The sequence below is a fragment of the Leopardus geoffroyi genome, chromosome A3, assembly GCF_018350155.1.
Source record: "Leopardus geoffroyi isolate Oge1 chromosome A3, O.geoffroyi_Oge1_pat1.0, whole genome shotgun sequence".
NCBI classification, from domain to species: Eukaryota; Metazoa; Chordata; class Mammalia; order Carnivora; family Felidae; genus Leopardus; species Leopardus geoffroyi.
The window spans coordinates 85145527-85161518 of record NC_059336.1 but is presented as its reverse complement, the minus strand read 5'-3'; the positions used below and the strand labels follow the sequence as shown (position 1 = coordinate 85161518).

Here is a 15992-nt window from a genome sequence, read left to right as displayed (position 1 = left end):
GGTCACGATCTCGCGGTCCGTGAGTTCGAGCCCCGCGTCAGCTCTGGGCTGATGGCTCAGGGCCTGGAGCCTGTTTCCGATTCTGTGTCTCCCTCTCTCTCTGCCCCTCCCCCGTTCATGCTCTGTCTCTCTCTGTCCTAAAAATAAATAAACGTTGAAAAAAAAATTTTTTAAATGTAAATTTGAGTTTGTTTGGGTTGTAGAAAAGTTGAGCTGCTTGGCAGACGTTTCTGTGAATTATGTGGTTGAAGCATATTACTGAGCCTTTTGGTGACCCTGAAAATGTGATTTTTAACAGTTAAGGTAGGAAAGAAATTATCAGGACTAGCTAAAAGGGAGGAAGATGGAACTGATATTTTTGAAGTCATAGGACCTAAATTTAAAGGCAAAACAATTTAAAAAAAGCATGGTGATTGCTTTATAAACTGTCATATTTGGGCCATTTGGGAAAACAGGTTGGAATTTTCAAGTTTTAGCACTGGAGGGAGCAGATGTACATACAAATGTAAATCACACCCAGTCGTTCAGATGACTGGGGTGGATAGGACCTAGTGACACTTAACCATCTTATGCCTTACTACATCATGTAAGTCCTGGACTTAAGTCCCATAGCAGGTTGGAGCAGCCTTTTGAGGGCCTGATTCAGGGCAGGGGTATAGGAATTGACAAGTTGTCCAGTCAACAGTACCTGCATGAAGTTTTGAAACCCCCTGGATGAAGGTGCCACCATGATAATTAAACCTCCTGTCCCATACTTGGCTCGTCCCTTTCCCAAGTGAGGACATACCTCATTTGGAGCACTAATCACTCCTGACTCTACCAGCTTCCTTGCTCTGCCCTCCCTTCTCTAAGCCCTAGCCCATGATTGGTTCTGCCTTGCTTGAACCTTAACCCTCATATGAATAGTTCCTGAGTGTTTTGTTGTTATTGTTAATGAAATCTTAGAGTCATATTAATTATTGAAGGAAATCTGAGTACCTTCCCCAACTGAAACCAGAGAAAGATGGTACGGGAGGAAACCTATGAGAGTCTAATTCTGGGAGTTCACAACTTAATTCAAGCATATGTCCCTCTAATGACATGTGTCAGCATGTCTGTTATAGTGACTTGAGGAATATACACTGACTGCATGTGAGAATATTTATCTCCCATGTGACCCATTTCCATCCTGAATCTTCATCAGATGTTATTTTCTGCATAGGCCACACCTGTGGCCTATGCCTTTGCTCATGCTGTTCCTTCTGCCTCTGGTGCCTTTCTTCTACTTCTCCATCTATCAGGGTTCATATCGAGTCCACTTCTGTCTCTATCACAAGTGTCTATCAGAATGTTTGGCATGTCACAGGATTCCAAGTGAGAAACCAATTCAGTGAATATTTGATTGAATGGAAGGGTTTGTGATGTTTGCCACGGGAAATCGTGGACCATGAAAAAAACACTAAATAATACTCAGTAAAAATCAATTCCTTTTTAGAATTATTATTGGAAGGCAAGTAGCATTTGGGAAGGCAGGAGGGAGGGAGTTACAGGTGGGAGAAACCGTAACGTCAAAGGCATAGAGGTGGAGGTGAGCATAGATTTTAGGTAAAAGTGAGATGTGACTAATTAGATTGGAAGAGGTATTGAAAGAAAGAATAGGAAATAATGTTTGGAGGGCCCATATTACTAAGCCCCCTGAGAGGTCTGGAAGAGATGAAATAGGTAATGAGTAGTCATTGAAGGTTCTTTTTTTAAAATTTTATTTAATGTTTATTTGTTTTTGAGACAGAGAGAGACAGAGCATGAATGGGGGAGGCTCAGAGAGAGAGGGGGAGACACAGAATCTGAAGCAGGCTCCAGGCTCTGATCTGTCAGCACAGAGCCCAATGCAGGGCTCGAACTCACGGACCATGAGATCATGATCTTAGCTGATGTCGGACACTTAACCAACTGAGCCACCCAGGAGCTCCTGTCACTGAAGGTTCTTAAGCAAGAAGTAACATGATGCAAATGGTGGATTAGGGAAATACAACCTAAGGTAGAGCAGGGGAATGAGCTGTAGCCGTACTGGCAGAGACTGAGTGTGGTATAAAATGGGCTGTTGTGAGTCAGGGGTGGGGGGTAAGTTTGTTTTGGTAGAATTTGAAAGGAAAAAATGCCAGACTTGGTTGAAATGAAGAAATGCCATACTTGGTTGTAGATGAGGAGAACTAAGATTCTTCTTATTGACTGACTTGGGATTAAGAACATCTAAAAGATTAGAGGAAGTATGTTATAAATAAATATACTTCCATCTTAAAGATTCTTTTTTATGGTCAATCAGCAAGCCCTAATTTGTGAGAAGAGATGGGTTTTGAACATCTATTATTCTAGAGCCTTGACCAGATGCATCTCAACATTTGGGCACAAATCTTTTCTTTCTCTAGTGCAGAAAATGTTAGAAGCTTTTCTGCTGATTCTAGATGAAAAATGCTGCAAAATTTCCCTTCTCAATTTACTTTTATCAACTGTGTGCTCTATCTTATACCTTTTGTAGCACTGCATATTATTAAATATTTTAATCTTTTTGTCAGTGATGAATAGAAAACAGTATCTTATTTTAATCTTGTTTGCATTTGATTGATGAATGATATTGAACACCATTTATGTATAAATTAGCCATTCATATTCCTTTCACCTATACATATGTTATTGCCCTCTGTTTTTATAAGGGGATCCTTTGTCCTTTTTATTCACTAATAAAAGCTCTGTTTAATAATGAAATTAAGTTTTGTTCATCAGCTGATTTCAAAAGCCTAACTTTTCATAGATTCTAAATCTAAATCATAGAATCTAAATAGATTCTAAGTTTATGTGGATTATCAAACTATCCAATCTGTGAGTATTCAGGTGGTTTAGAACTTCCCAAATCCACCCTCCTTAATCTTCAACTACGTTTTTTTGTGTGTGTTTTGTTTTCATATTTAAACCTAGAGTGCTAATTTAGAAAACCAAAAGTACCAAAATGTATCCTCCTCTTTTCAAATCTACATGTCTTTTTGGTGACTCCGCATCTCTAATCTACACGAAAATATAGTGTATTTAAAGTGAAGAGGTGTTTAAATGTAGTTTCAGCCTTTCCTTTGGAGGGTCCAAGGTCATGCTGGAGTGGGGTGGAGGAGGAGTACTGAAAGATCATGTGTCTGACAGGTGCTGCTATCTTGGTTCTCATATTCTGAACCCCTTAAGGGAACTTGACAACTCAACTGACCATTATGCCTGTTATGGGGTAAATTGTATCCCCCAAATTCATATGTTGAAGCCTTAAATCCCAGCACCTCATAATGTGACTGTATTTAGAGATAAGGCCTTGAAAGTGGTAATTAAAGTAAGATGTGGTTATATGGGTGGGCTGTAATCCAATATAAGTGGTATCCTTATAAGTAGAAGAGATCAGGATATGGACACACAAAGGAAGACTATATGAGGACACAGGGAAAAGGTGGCCTGCTGCAAGTCAAGGAGAGAGGCCTTAGAAGAAACCAACCCTGACCACACTTTGACTAAGTCTTATGTACACCTCATAAATCATTCTCCGACTCAGTTCCATGGGAGCCTAGAGGACTCCACAGATGAGTTTTAGTAGTTTTGCAATCTTTTTATTTGACTTCCCCTTGGAGAATATATTTTAACTATTTTAAAACACTGTAATAAAAATAACACACATTCAGACTTGTTTTATTTCACGTTTTAACATATCTAAAAACACCAGCATATTAAAATGTGCTGCTAGGTTAACTTACTTGGAATGAACATCAGAATAAAATCCTGCCATCTGGATGTACATATTTGATGAGAGATATTGGTATTCTGCACTGGTCTGTCTGTCTGTCTCTCTTAAATGTTGACATGATTGCTCCACGTCTCCACTGATAGAAAATTACACAAGTGCGTTTGTGAACACAGTACATTTGCACCTGCTCAGTTAAGTGCTACATCAAGCTTATTTGCATTTGTTCTCCTCATGGCATAAAACTTGTCTGTGCACCCACCACTGACTCTCTCACATCTTGAAATCATCACTTTAGAGCCAGAATGAATGTTTCCTTTTTGACTTTATGATTAGAAATGCAAGAATTTATTAGGTGTTACTAACAATTCAACTTTGAAACAGATATTTCCTACTACTTTTCTTGCAAGCTTCTGGATGAATTTAGTTGGACAGAAACCCAGGCTGTAAGGGCAGGTTGTTCTAAAACAAAGCAATACAAAACTATTGCCACTTGCAACTACTTAACCAGAATCCGTATTTTCTAAATACTGTGCAAGTAAACCAAAATGAAATAATAAATTGGATACTGAGGATTATATACAATTGTGATTATTCCAAATTTTTATATTCATCAAATAAGTCTCAGAGTGGTCAGCAATATACTTTATACTACATATACATGGCATATATGAACTCATGAAATAAGTATATTCTAGTGAATTTCTGCTCCTATTTGTCTCAAACATGAAGATTCCACATGAAATCTCATTTTCATTAAGGATACCGTTGCTGCAAGGAAACCCAGCAAAATTTCTTGCAGCTCTAACTTCCTCTAATCTTCCAAGGTGGGTGTGAACAGGGTTCAGGGAGGGGTAAGTCAGGGCATAGAAGGGTGGCTGATCACCAGTCTTTATGTTCAGCCTGGGAGCTTTCTTTTACCTTTTTGACAGAATGATTGAGTGTCTAGGTACATACCTACACCCATTCTGGGGCATTACATCTGGTTGAAATTTCAATTGAACAAATGAATAGGCCTGTGAAAACTACATGGTATGTATAGGAAATGATCAAAGACGGCTACAAAGGTTTTTTAAATATTATTTTTATAAGGCATATTTATAAGCCTTATTTTATAAGGCATATTATAATTACTTTGAAACTTGCTAAAATTCCATTAAAATGTATTGCATTTCCCTGGTCACCTCCTCTCTGAAACAGATCTTATCTGGAGGCAGTATCTGATAGAATGTGCGGGAGGAGTAGGGCCTGGGACTGGGGTTGGGGTTGGGTGGGTATATGAAGTGTGGGGAAGTGATGGCCATTTTGCAGCCTGCATAACGGATGTGCATAGTTGGAAGCAGGGACCCTAGTTTGTTTCAGCCGCCACCTTTAGAAGTCTCCTCACCAGAGCTTAGCATATTCCAAGGCCCTCCCTGAGTGTGGGGTATTGTGGCCTGGCCGTGACTACTGGCTCTGGAAGTAGATAGCCCCAGTGGTGCCTGTAGAGTGTTCAGAGACAGAACAGAGGGGGAGCTAGGGTTGCACGTTTGTCTGCACCTGACTTTTTCAGTGGCTCCCCTCCTTAAGATGAGAAGTAAGGGTTAGGTTTTGATTGCTAGAAGGTAGTAGGTTCCAGGAGTTGCCTTGGGACTATATTCACCCACTGAGATGACTGATTTTAGGACTGAGTTTTTTTGTCTGGAGGACTAGTTAGGTTGAGGTGGCTGCTCTTCTGATTTGATCTTGGTTATTGGATTAGTTAGGATAAATGTTCACCTACATGAAATAGAGATTCTAAACAAAAGTGGCTTAAATAAGACAGACTTTATTTTTCTCTCATGTAATAGTCTGGAAGCAGGAGGGTCAGGGCTGGTGTGGAACTCTGTTTCACAAGATTGTCCAAAGACCTAACACTTTCTATTTTTTTCCCTCCATCTTTAGGGTGTTGCCCTTATATGAATGATCCTAAATGGCTCCCCTACATCCATGATCCAGGTAAGTGGATGGAGGAAAGAGGGAAGGGGTGTTGATCATTTAGGACCACAGCCTGGAAGTGAATGCATCACTTCCATTCACATGGTCTTGTCTAGAGTTTGGTTACATTGCCATGTATAGCTTCAGGGAAGAAAGACTGAAAATGCAGTCTTTCTTCTATGTCATGTGCCCAGATACAAATAGTTGGCTCTATTTCAAAAAGTAATAGAAGCATGAATATTGGGGGGTACAACTGGCTGATTCTGCTGGGTGTTTAACGAAGTATGAATCACCATGCTACTAGTTGGACTTCTGCAAACACATTTTCATTATAGAAGTAAATGGCCAAGGCTGAGAGGTATAGTGTCCAGAAGGGGAAGCCTGGTAGCCCCTGGTCTAATGGTATTAATTGATACTGCCACTATTAGTATTTGTTTTTCTGAGAGGCGGGCAAATATTCATCTAGGAGGCTGCCATTTATGAATGACTCCATGGATTCCTTGGTCTCTGGATTTTGGCCGATGGCAGGCACAGGAAACAGATTGGAAGGCAGGAGGCAATGAGGTACTCCCACTCGCTCCCTATTGGCCCCTGGCAGGCATGGCGAATTCCCTCTGTGAAGGTCCCAGCTCCTATCTAGCAACCCTCTCGTAGCTGTAGCTCTTTTTAGGTCCCAGAAACCACCCCTTCTTCTCATTTCTTCAAGTCTAGAGCTGGTAACTGCTTCTGCCTGCTGTTGGCCTTGGGTGCTTCCTTATTACTTATTGTTTTCTCTTCACTTGCCTATACTTTTGAAAATAGTCACGCTATGAAATTCTCTTCATTTGCCTTCTCTTTGTTCCTGGTGAATTCCTGACTGCTTTCTTGGTGAATTCCTGACTGATGCAAACCTGGTTTTGGATGTGTGTGGTCAGGCAAGCCTAGCAGAGGAGAAAGGAGCATGGTATTTGTGGGTATGTGCAAGGGAGAGATAATGAAAAGAGGTCTCTAAGCTAAGTAAAGAGAGAAATGAGGGCATGAGCAGGGCAGATAGATCCAAAAAGTGGAAGAATCTGTTGTTGGGAAATCCCTATGGAGTCAAGGAATTTGGGGTTTGGGGTACTAGAATGAGTGAGTGAGAAATTGGGGACTATCCTCAGAGAATAGAGAGCTTAAAATAGAGAATTTGTGACTGATGCAGTTGTTGATAATAACAATATTCAGGTCATTGGTTCTCAGCCCCAGCCTTTAATCAGAATTTCCAAGGGAGCTTGTAAAAAAATACTGGTGACTGGCTTCAGCTCTAGAGATTCTGACTGTAATTGGTCTGGTGTGGGACCTGGGAATTGTAATTTAAAGAAACTATCTCAGATAATTCAGATGTATGGCCAGTGCTGAGAATCAGTAGTCTAGGTATAAGCATGGGTGCATAGGAGGAAGTGATCCTTAGCAGCCAGAGGTCATGGAGTTGAGAGGGCTGAGGCTTGGAAGAATCATCTATGTTGAAGTCACCGAAGGGGTAGCAGGGTTCATGGGGTAGCAGGGTTCATGGTGGAGAGAATTCAGTCAGTCTGAGGCTTGGAAGAGCTTGAGACTTAATTACTCTGGGGACAAATTTCTGGCCCTATCCTCTGCTCTTAGCACGGGGTCTATGTCCAAGGTCAAGGTTGGCTGTAGGTAAACTTTTCTTTGGCCTACTCCCTCTCCCAACTCACCTCCATCTTAGGTTTTCATTGTTTGCTCTTAGAGTTACCTTTTCCCACTGCTGGTGTTTGGGGAACCACAGATTCAGGGACTCTGCAATGTCTTACCTGGATCTGATTTTCTTGAGATCTGACTCAATTCCTTATTCTTTTCTAACCTATAACCTTCTTCCTCTACTCATCAAAAAAAAAAAAAAAAAAATTGCCTTTCCTCTGACTGACTCCCTCAGGATTTTTTTAGTGGGTTGATTATTCCCAGAGGCTCATTCCTACCTCAGAACACCTAGTAACAAGCTTGTATATTGAGAGGGGGCTTCCCATATTGCAACACACGTGTTAGGGCACTCAGGTACACAAAGTAATTCAAATCCTCTTTATTTCCAAGTAAGTGTGTGTAATACTGTCTAGCTTGTTGAGAGAATAGTCCATTTTAGCTGGAAGTTTCATCCTCTTTTATTTTCTACATGCGTGCCATTGTGGGGCCATTTAAATCAAATTCTTCTCTATAGCTGAGCACAAAACCTGCACATTTCTGGTTTTGCTCTTTCTGAAGATAATTTCTGCTGTTTAATGAGATCTGAGAATGAAGTCAGGCATGAGCAGGAGAAAGGTCACAGTGTGTGCTCAAAGGTATATTAACTACTGTTGGAACTGACATCGGTCTCCTTCCAAGAGGACAAAATTAAGCAGCAAATAGTAAATACGTTCAATGGCACTTTATTGCAAGTAGGACCATTTACAATGAAATAAGAATATGAGAATGGTTTCAAAGAGAAAATGGGAGTGCTTACAAATAGAACACATCTTACCGGTTAGAGTGGGAATGTGATTCCAGTCAAGGTTAATGGGGAAACGGTTAATGAAGGGTACAGATTCCAAAGCTGCATGATGCCATATTGTATCTCACAGAGGTAATTAATACTAGAGACTCTGGCTAAATGGACACATTATACACAGCAGACAACTTGAAATTCTGCACACCATATAGAGAGGCTCCTCTGGATGCTTTATGACTCACCCTGATACTGACAGTATGACATTAGAGTCCATGTTTTCCATCCCTTTTCCTTGTGGAGTCAGTGTGGTACATGGAAAGAACACCAGACAGAGAGAAAGGAGAGGGGTCCAGCCCAGACTCCATTGCTAGGGGGTGGTGTGCAGCCTTGGGCAAATTTCTTCCTGCTTCTTTAGGCTCAATTTTCTCTTCTGTAAAATGAAGGGGTTGAGGAAAGTAATCTGTAAAGTGTTTTCCAGTTTGAATCTGAGATATTCTGCACTTCATTGTCATACCACCATTATCACTTAACCTACCTCATAATTATGTAAGGATGGATATAGCTGGGTAAAAGATTATATATGCAAATACAGGTGTGCATGAACATTTACCTATATTACCTGTTTGTGGCACATATGTGTACTTGATTGTTACCATGACTTTGAAATGACGTAACTGTAGAGATTTGTGTTTAAAAGCTACCATCAATGTTCATATTTTTTTACCGCCACCCTCACATTTTTCCCCCCAAGAGTAAGCTAACAGGAGTAAGGTTACCTATAGAATTAATGCCTGGGATTAAGATGAATGTGGGTGAAAGAGCCCCTTAGCCTGCTGGCTGCAGGATTATCTGTCTCTTAAGAAGCACCTTCTTTTCTCTCCTTTTCTTGCTCTGAACACCAGAGGCGGGAGAATGAGGCTAAGGATCTGTAGCAGCAGGTGAGGGAAGGAATGGGGATCACATTACATCCTTCACATTTAGCTGTCTCCTTGGGCTGTCTGGAATCTTCCCTGTTTGCCTACTTGAGTAGAGGGGCTTAAAGGTAGGGCATTTGCACACACTGATTTTTCATCCTAGTGATCATCTTATTGACAGGCATTGCTTCAGCTGGACAGTTTTCTCTCTGTGTTCAGGCTTGTTGGTAGGTGGCATCCCGAGGGCAGATTCCATTCTTATCCCCACCTGACAACTCACTCATTGCTGATTTTTAAAATTCCCAGGTGCACCTTGTTTGTTTCTCTCTACTCTCCTTCCGTCAACCCCACTACCTATCCTTACTCTTGCTCCTCAAAAAACAAAACAAAACAAAACAAAACAACACACAGCCTCCCTGGGTTGTCTGGCTATAGAAGTTATTCATGCTTTTTTTTAGAGAAGTCAAGAAATACCTTCCTGTTGTTCTGAATGAAGTAGCTTACAAAGGCCCACCAGATCCCAAATTTAGGAGGCGAGGGTGCCCAAGGAGTGACACACTAAATTTACACACTAGATTTACACACTAAATCTTCAGCTTCCACATCCCTCCACAGACAATGGGAAGGAAAATCATGGAGGGTTGGCAGCCCCAGAGCCAAGTTACCACGTGACATTGACAGCTGCAGAATTGCACCTATTGATTGTGGTGTAGGAGCGAATCTTCCATCAACCTTTAATTGAGCTGATTCCCAAATAGAACAGGGTCAGCTTTTGCTGTGCTGGTGAGTCTAAATAGCTGTGACCAAGCTCTGGTTGATATCTCTTTAACAGACCCTCATTTGGAAACTTTTTCACATTCTGTGTGTTCTAGAACATTGGGCCTTGGTTGAGAGGGTTCATCAGAATCACTGAGGGAAGTGGTTAATCCTAGAGAAAGATGTTGCCTCATGCCAGTTATCTCCGATTCAGTGTCTGGACAGGAGGCTGGGCAATTGTATTTTTTTTTTTCAACGTTTTATTTTTATTTTTGGGACAGAGAGAGACAGAGCATGAACGGGGGAGGGGCAGAGAGAGAGGGAGACACAGAATCTGAAACAGGCTCCAGGCTCTGAGCCATCCGCCCAGAGCCCGACGCGGGGCTCGAACTCACGGATCGCGAGATCGTGACCTGGCTGAAGTCGGACGCTTAACCGACTGCGCCACCCAGGCGCCCCTGGGCAATTGTATTTTTAATAAGCTATTTTTTAAAGGCGATTCTAATGAGTACCCAGAAACTTCTGGAGGATTCCATCACAAATTAAGAGACATAGTGACCAAGTGAAGGAGACAAAGAAATGCTGAAATTGTGAAATAATCATATCACATCTTGTTCTGTGGGAGGGAATATGGCTGCATGGATGTGAAAAGAAGTGCATTAGCACTCTTTTTGTGTGATTTTCAAGTGTAAGGACATTGCTTTTGCTCTTTTCTATTGCTGTGTTGCTTGCTTCATTTCAAGGAACAACTGGACTTTCTTGGAGGGGTCTATCATTTAGATACAGCTTCCCCTCAGACTCCATTAGGAGGGACACTCCCCAGCCATCACCGCGGACCTGTTGGTGAATCTGGCATTCACTGAAAGAATAAATTGGATTTCATTACATGATACTGTATAATGTAGGGTGACCTCCTCCCATTGTTATGTTGGGTGGATGCTCAGACAGTTCTGATTTTGATTTCCTGGTAATTGCTTCCTCATGGATTCAGCCTTTAAAAAAAATTATTTTTTATTTTTTTAGTCCCAAACAGATGCCTCCACCGATCCCTTATTGCCATTCTCAGCCTCCCTCAAAGCCTGACTTGTTCCTTAATGAATCCGCCGCACACTGAGCTGTGGCCAAGGAAAATCAAGAGGCCATTCCATCAAAATATCCGTGATGGAAAAGCCTGTTCTCATTCTGAACTTGTGTTTCACTTCTGTCCCACCTGACCTGGAGGGTCTGCCGCGGGGGTTATGGGAGGACATTTGAACCCTGGCTACTGTTAAAATGTCCTCATTCCAGTGACTCTACTTTGTTTACATTCCTGCTCTGCTTTGCCTTTGAAGCTGCTCCTTATTGGTGGATTGGCGGAGCCTTATGGCTCCCATACATTTTAAGGCTGCATTCCCCAGAGTTTGCCCCAGCAATGGAGACCTGCACTTTGTCTTTTAAGCAGATAAAAAGAGAGGTCAGTCAGAAGTAATTCCCCTACTCCTCGTATAAACAATTTAACTGCTGCAGCAACATACTTGCTTGGAATTACTCCCTCAGATTCAATTCCCTTTTCCTGCTCCACTTGTAAAAATGGTTAGTGTCCTCTATAAACTGCAGCTCACCAAGGTGCAAGGCTTGCTGTGCGGTTGTAGAATAAATGTTAATCTAATACAGGTTACTAGGTCAAATGCAATCACAGGCTTGTGGGAAAAGCTTAATACTGTTCTGCTTCTTCTAACACAGTAAACCTGGATATTATATGATAGGTTAAACACCAGTGAACCATGGCAAGAATTTTCTTGAAAGTAGGATTTAGTACAAAGGAAACTACATTGAAATGGTGACCTAGGATTGACTTTGCTCTCCAAGAGAGCATTCTGAGATGCTGAAGTGCACTGTGAAAACGGACTCCTTACAAATGTGATGTTCTAGAATTCCTTGCTCAGGGGATGAATGCCAGTTGGAGCAGCTGTGACACATCTAAAGGTTTCATATGTTGTCAACTATGACTTTCATTCCCCCTCATTCCCCAAAAATTCATGAGTGCAGATACACACACACGCTTACACCCACACACAAACTTTTCTTCTCAAATGTGAATGTGGCATTGGATGGCCTTTAGAATTTGGATCCCAAGTTGAACATCTAGTAAACACAGTGTCAGGAGTGCGGAGCATATGTGGGCCAACTGCCTTGAGAAGACTCTATACAGATCTTCTTAGTGGCGGTGGACTCCACACTATTTTATGTGGATGTTAGTGCTGTTAAGTGTTCCCAGCCTGTATTTGTGATCAAATGCCAGAGCCGAGATGTACATATGCTAGCAGATGTATAATAAATGCTTAAGTAAATGAACATCAGGTTTTAGGGGAGCTGTAAAGTCTGGTTTGTGGGACCACTTAGGTTCTGTCCTTCATGGTGACAGGGGACTAAGCCAGGACAAACTTGGTAAAGTCTTGTGGGGGTCTTTGGGGAGGATGCACCGAAACTCTCATCATTAGCATCGTAGTGGCAGTGCAGGTTCTCCTCTTAGCTTCCTACCGAAACCCCGCTCAATGAGCAATCACAGCCAGAAAAGGAGCCCTTTCATACAGACTGGAACCCACTTCTCCTTCTGAAAGCAGCTGGGAACTCTGCTTTGTGTCTTCTTTTGGCTCTTAAGGAAAGTTCTAACCATGCTCCAGGAAATTGTTTGATTTGTGAAAAATATATTTGTGCATTTACAAATGTGACCTAGCTCTCAAGTGATTAAGCTAGATCATTTAGCATGTTAGCTGAGTTAGTGTGTAGACATTTGATAAAAGGCCTCATGCTGCTTGGGTTTGCACGTTAGATGATTGAATTAATCAGGTGATACATTCCTGGATGGTTATGAAACTCTCATGAAAGTCGCTGCAGGCATGTATGCGACCCTTAGGAAAACTGCATAAATGAATAGGTGTAGGCTGGATGTAGATTTTGGTGAAATGCATTTTTTAAGTTCTATAAAAGTAATAAAGATTTTTAGGAAACAAACCCAGCGAACTGGATTTCATTACTGAACTCGGTTGTTGGCAGGAATGGAAGAGACCTTATATGGTTAGTTTTTGTGCGATGGCTCTGCATGGCTGTCCTCTCTGGCCAGCCTGTCCTAATCACCACTCCTGCAGTCCATCCCCCACCCCTTTTTTTGTGCTGTGAGCAGGCAGCAAGCCACTAGGACTCAGAAAAGGTGGCTGGAGGGAGGCAGCTGAAATGGACTCTCATTCAGATAGTTTCCCTGCAGCTGGTATTAGAGCTAGTTCCTTCGACAGAAATGGGGACCCCAAGGGCCTCCATTGATTGGGAAATGTCAAACACATAATACATAGATGACTTAAAATGCCCTAGGCTCCTTTTCTCTCTTTACTACAGACTGAATGGTCAGGTTTCTCTGCCTCTTTAGAACTCCATTTTCTCCCAAGTTTTTCTTTGAAAAGATGAAAAGAAATATACCTTTCTCCATAGCTTCTGTGTATGCATTGAGCATAGAATGTTGGCAAGACCTATGCTGTGACATGCTTTCTGTATGAGTTTGATACACGAGCATTATATTGGGGGTGTACATAATCCTTCAAATGGGTAGAAGCCAAGCTGGCAAGTTTTTAGGCAATGGCTTACTCAGGATGAAAATGCCAAAGAATGGAATATCTTCTTAGGCTGCCATTGGCAAGTTCAGAATGGAGACTGGCCTCTATAAAGATGTCTTTTCTGTGAGTGAACATGACCTTAGGGGTCAAATGAAGTTTTGCTCCTTCTTGGCTGTGTGACCTGAGACTACCTAAGCACTTTGTGCCTCAGTTTCTTCAGCTGCAAAATAGGAGTGATATCTAACTTCCCCTTTGTACCTTTATGACAAGTAGGGTGGACATGGGCCTTGGACATGCTGCCCTGTTTGCAGCAACAGGTCATCACCTTTCTCGTTTCCCTCAGGCTCCTGTTTCACTGCATTTTCTGACAGTCTTGAAGGCCTGAGCATTTTGCTCCTACCCTTTGGACTTTTTCTGACTTTAGGTGTTTCTGACTTTTCCTAGGGACACCTTTGCCCTCCTTCCTGTCCACACTCTCCATCAGCTGACTGGCTTGGGTGGGTGATTCAGGTGTCTCTCCACAGGGCTTGCGGATGTCAAATGGTGGATTGTGCGTGAAACATCTAATAGAGGGTAATAGATAATTCTTTGTCCTCCTTCGTTCCCTTCCCTTTCCCAAGAAATGCTGTCAATTACCAGATGAGGCGATTTGGGACATCACTTAAAAATCTCTGCATTTGTGGATAATAGGTATAATAATGCCCATTCCACCGGGTTAGGGGAAGAGTCAATGAGATTAATAGAGGTTAGGAAGTCCAAATCCTGTTATCTTCCACCAAGAAAAGTCAAGGCCCCTCAGCCAAACCCAGGGATAGGATTTGAGAATCAGAACCATCCAAGTGGTAACAAGTATTTGCTATCAGGTCTGACTTACCCAGTAGACACAGTACATACAGAGCCTAGGGTGCACGATACTTTTAAAGACCCATGAAAATATCTTAATTTCTTTCTATGCCAGAAGGAAAAAGGTAAACTTTTAGAGTGAAGGAAGTTTTAAAATATATAATATTAATAAATGCATTTTATAACAATGCAGTTGTAAAATACAACCCTTAATAGTTTTTGTTTATGGAGGAAGGCAAAAGTGTCCCCAAGGCCCATGAAGGTCATATGCGGCCATGACTTACTTCATGAGACTTGAAAGTCTCAATGGCTAATGCACACGTCACCCTTTTGACAGAAATTCCTATATTTTTTAAAATGTTTATTTATTTTTGAAAGAGAGGGAAAGAGACAGAGAGACCACGAGCAGGGGAGGGGCAGAGAGAGAGAGAGAGAGAGACAGAAGATCTGAAGTGGGCTCTGTGCTGATAGGAGAGAGCTTGATGCAGGGTTGAAACTCACAAACCATGAGATCACGACCTGAGCCAAAGTCGGGCGCTTAACCAACTGAGCCACCCAGGTGCCCCAGAGATTCCTATCTTTTTTCATGCACTCAGAAGGAAGTTCCTCACAGATGAGCAAAAATGCTTAATGCTGGTCACTCTAAGTGAAGGGAACTGGTAACAGTCACCAAAACAAAAATGTGTTTCTTCTCCATACCAGAGGGCAATTGTAGGTAAGGAGACCCAGCCTCTGAATGGAGAAAAGTCTAACTATTTCTATTTGTACTTGATTTTCTATAACCAGAGAACAGATGTGGGATTTATTTGCCATCAGGTCTAAAAAGTTCTGGGATTGGGAAAAGTATGAGCAGTTTTGTCAAATGTAGAATTACATGGAAATCCAGGATTCATCATGCATTGACTCCTCGGCCACACAACTTCCAGGATACAGGGAATACAAATGCATTTAGCTCCCATTAAATAAGAGGAGAGAAAACCAGACGTTCCTTCACTGAAATTACTTCTCTGAGTATAGGGATCAAACAGGACTCACAATCAGGGAGTCAGAATATGTTCTTTAAACCTTCAAATTACTGCAAATGAGGTGCAAGCCTCTGTCCTTACTCTGTGCCCTTTCTGCCTTGTTTTAAATCCTCTGGAGGGGTGATTTTCCTCCAGACAATTACATCCCATCCCTAAGAGAAGGATGGCTACTGTGTGTAAAGTCATTCCAGCTAAGCACTATGGGCTCTAATTTCATCACAACATTATGAAACTGATCAGTTTCTTTGTATAAAATCTTAAAAGGGCTCTATGGACTCTTTAAGCCAAAAAAGGGCTTTTGAAAGCAGTTCAGGAAATTGCCAGCATGGAAGCGATTTCCACATGTGTCTCTCAATATTGCAATCTCTCCCTTTAGGTGCTGATCTTTCCTAGACTGTAATAAGAAATGAAAGAACAGCTTATTTTTCCTTTTAAAAAGAGGCACAATTAAAAAAAAAAAGTCCCCAAGAATCTTGTATGTGGGAATGACATGCAGACCATTAGCTTTCTTTCCTTGGCTTTCAGGCTGATCTGTATTCTCAATTTGCTATAAGTATTCCATTCCATCTAGGTCAGGAAGAATTACTTGTGTGTAACTGAAGTGGAGTGTGGATTTTAAGCAGAGCATGTGATCCTAAGAATGCAGAAAGATGGTATAAATTTGCATCTTCTTAAGAGGAACCCTGTCTAAAAACACTGAAACCA

At 41.6% G+C, this 15992-nt stretch overlaps 1 long non-coding RNA gene across 1 annotated transcript in view; it reads left to right on the top strand.

Moving 5' to 3' along the window:
- The window catches only part of LOC123580882, a 265201-nt gene that overhangs the window by 224624 nt on the left and 24585 nt on the right, over positions 1–15992 (top strand). The window contains exon 2 of the long non-coding RNA XR_006703519.1: positions 5672–5725. This is a non-coding gene — a long non-coding RNA (uncharacterized LOC123580882). The remainder of the gene's footprint in view (positions 1–5671; positions 5726–15992) is intronic.